The following is a 3,606-nucleotide window of genomic DNA, read 5'->3' on the forward strand; positions in this document are numbered from 1 at the left end:
CTGGGATAGTCAACAGAATCATATTACCGCGGTCGCTTATCTTTTTTACTTGTTGCCTCGGTGACAACCAGGGAGCTCGGTCGTAGGTCGCGGTGACCACACGGTATGAACCCCACTCAGTCAGGGTTTGCCCAGGACGAACCTCGCTTCAGGGCTAATGAGTATTAGTATAAGATACAATTATTTAGGGCAGCACAGTATTATGAATATGGTGGGAACTATTATTAGGGCGAGCAGGGGAGGTGTTGGCAGGATGTAGGGCTGACCTATTGATGGTTTATTTCTAGGGTTGATTATCGATAAAACAGTAGTACAATAATTTCTGGAAAGGTCAGGAGTAGACAGGTCAATTGCCGATTAGGATTGCACTAATTGATTCAATCGAACAATGGCAATGGGAATTTATTGGATTTAATTGTGTAAGTAACTGCCCGCGACAAAACTGAATAGTAGGTATAGTTGAATTTGATATTTGTACAATTTAACTACACATTAAAGCTGGCTGTGTTAGGGACGAGGCCGCTCAGATAGTTAGACAACGTGACCTTAATAACAACAGTTCCAGGACGTATCTTACGGACCTCAGTGGTTGACCGTGCGACATGAACATATTAACAATTTAACTACACATTAAAGCTGGCTGTGTTAGGGACGAGGCCACTCAGATAGTTAGACAACGTCACCTTAATAACAACAGTTCCAGGACGTATCTTACGGACCTCAGTGGTTGACCGTGTGACATGAAAATATTAACAATTTAACTACACATTAAAGCTGGCTGTGTTAGGGACGAGGCCGCTCAGAGAGTTAGACAACGTGACCTTAATAACCACAGTTCCAGGACGTATCTTACGGACCTCAGTGGTTGACTGCCTTAAAGTAACGAAGTGATCATAATTAGCGTGTTTTATAAAGATATGGTCAATACAAGTCAAGGAGTGAGCAGTGACACGTTTTGGTTTGTTTATACAATTCGTTAGTCCAGCGTTGTATATTATGTTTAAATCGTGTCTTGTTGAGCGTTATTTTTACACTATCTAAGATGTCAGTGTTAAAATTTAATTGTTATATGCCATTTTCGAGTAGTAAAGTTCTAAATCAGATAAGAATAACTGGAAGTCGATCGCAGGGCTGCGGTAGATAGCCGATGCGTCAAAATGACGGCCGTCAACCTCAAAGTTGTAGTCCAATCGCTCCTCTTAATGTTGTTTGTTGCGATTCGCCGCATAGTTCTGTTCTTGAGTAGACCCCCGTACCAGAGCTCTTTTCCAGTTATAGTTCGAACAATATACCACATATCCTTCTACATTGGCCCATCCAGAAATCTGCTCTGGGGGTGGGGGGGGGGAGCATAACACCGAGGGGTCAGGGGAATTGAAAAGTCTCTAAACCAGTAGGGGGTCCAGAGGAAATTCTGAAAAATAATAGGTCCTAAATCGCTATTTTACAGTACTTCAGAAATAATAAAAGAAGAGCAAAAATCAGGTCAGAGTGTATTAAGTTTACGGTAAAACCACTCTACCACCAATCACCAATAAAAACAGGGGTATTAAAAATATTCTGTAACAAATTCAGTTTATATGAAGTGTATTGAAATAAAACGAAATTTTATCATAATATTAACAAAAATTCACATCGTTCTGAGAAAATGCTACTACTTCGAAGTATTTACTTCAAGTAAATACTACTTTTTATTCACTTCACCTAATATTGAACGTAACAGTTAAGTGTAAATCACCCATCAAGACCTGATCTTGAAGTTTATTCTCGGATCTCAAAGTATAGATATACGAGTTTGAAACTTAACCACAAACTAACTAATATAATTGTAATAGGCGGAATTATATAAAAATTTTACATGTTTATTTCAGTGTTTGGAAATAAAAGTAAAAATAACAATAACTTAATAAAATTTAATAATATAATATAACCGTGGCAATGTAACACATAATCATTATAAAATAACAGTTATTATATTATATTATCATTATATTTCACATCAGTTACACCCATATTTGGTTACATGGTAGATATCATTGACATTAAATTGTATATCCACACAATATTGCCTTTCTTACTAGAGACACAATATCTGCTGTACATCCTTGTATTGTAGTCCACGTCCATAGCGCCTAAAGACAAAATTATTTAATAGTGGTGAGTGACCTTTTAAACTTAACAAAATAATGATTTAACAGAAACATTATTATTACGTTGTATATTAGTATATTAAAAATAACCTAACATACTTATTACATTAATTAAATATTACTAATTTACATGTAATACCAAATAATAATAATTATAAAATAAAACAAAAATATTACATAACATATAATAATAATATAAATAATATATAATGGTAAGTGGTACTTATGGGTTTCTGACTAGTTGAAGTGCTTTCTTTTTCTTTTTGTGTTTTTTCGACCTGAGTAACAAAACTGATGTCTGCTCTGCTCTTTGCTGTAAAAAGGAATTTCCAGTTGCATATACTGAGCAGAGCTATTTGTTATCATCATTTCTTTGAATGGATATTGATTTATATATTTATACATATTTTATATATGTAAATATGTATTATTACTGAATGCAGATATTCCTAATTAAATATCAACATTTTAAACTGGTTTTGGCCCACAACCACTTGCCTGGAAATTGAGAAATATGTTTCCCCATAAAGAATTATTCTATATCTCATTATAATATAAAACCATAATGTGTGTATGTGTATTAGTTGTTCACTTCTAACATACTGCTTCAAATTCAGTGATGAGACAGAGTTCAAGCGGAGCAGACGTTTATCAGTGCGGAGCTTATCTTATCAGCGGAGCTGTGCTATAGTAGGGGCGTGCGTGCTTTTGCCTGTATACATATAAGTGATTAATAGTTTGATTTGAATTTTTAATTAATTTTAGTAATGGCTAATTGCAAAATATTTTTAGTAATAATTTAAAAAATCAGTTTAAAGTGCAGTGCATTGATTGTTCTCAAGAGTATCACGGCAATTGTGCAAATATAGGACAACCGGATGTGGACTACCTGACCGAGCAAGGTACGGGATGGTGGTGTGATCCCTGCAACAAGACGAAGAGAAAGAGCATGAGGTTGGAGTACGCGGCAGAAGGTTTGACCTTCGAGACCATCATGAACATCCTGAAAGAGATGCGAGAAGAGCAGAAAACCAACACGGCCGATTTCAATAGATCTCATGAAATGTTATACAGCAAGGTGGAAGAAAATACTGTAACGTTACGAGATGGCATGGGGAAAATTGAAGACTACCTAAGAGAAATTAAACAGCTCAAAAGCGAAAATGTAGCTCTGAAAATACATGTTGTTTTACTTGAGTCAAGAATTGAAGACTTGGAAAATTATTCTAGAAGGAACTGTGTAGAAATTCAGGGAATACCGGAAGAAAAAGAAGAACAAGTTTCAGAGCTTGTTAAGAACGTAGGAAAAGCCTTGGACGTAAACATCACCGACAGCATGATTGACGCCTGTCATAGTATCGGCAAGAAAACCTCGGAGAGAAACCAGGCTAGAGGGATTGTTGTGAAATTGGTGCGGCGGACTGACAAGGAGGAACTGATGAAGAAGAGGCGAGAA

This window comes from Homalodisca vitripennis, chromosome X (assembly GCF_021130785.1).
Source record: "Homalodisca vitripennis isolate AUS2020 chromosome X, UT_GWSS_2.1, whole genome shotgun sequence".
Taxonomy (NCBI): domain Eukaryota; kingdom Metazoa; phylum Arthropoda; class Insecta; order Hemiptera; family Cicadellidae; genus Homalodisca; species Homalodisca vitripennis.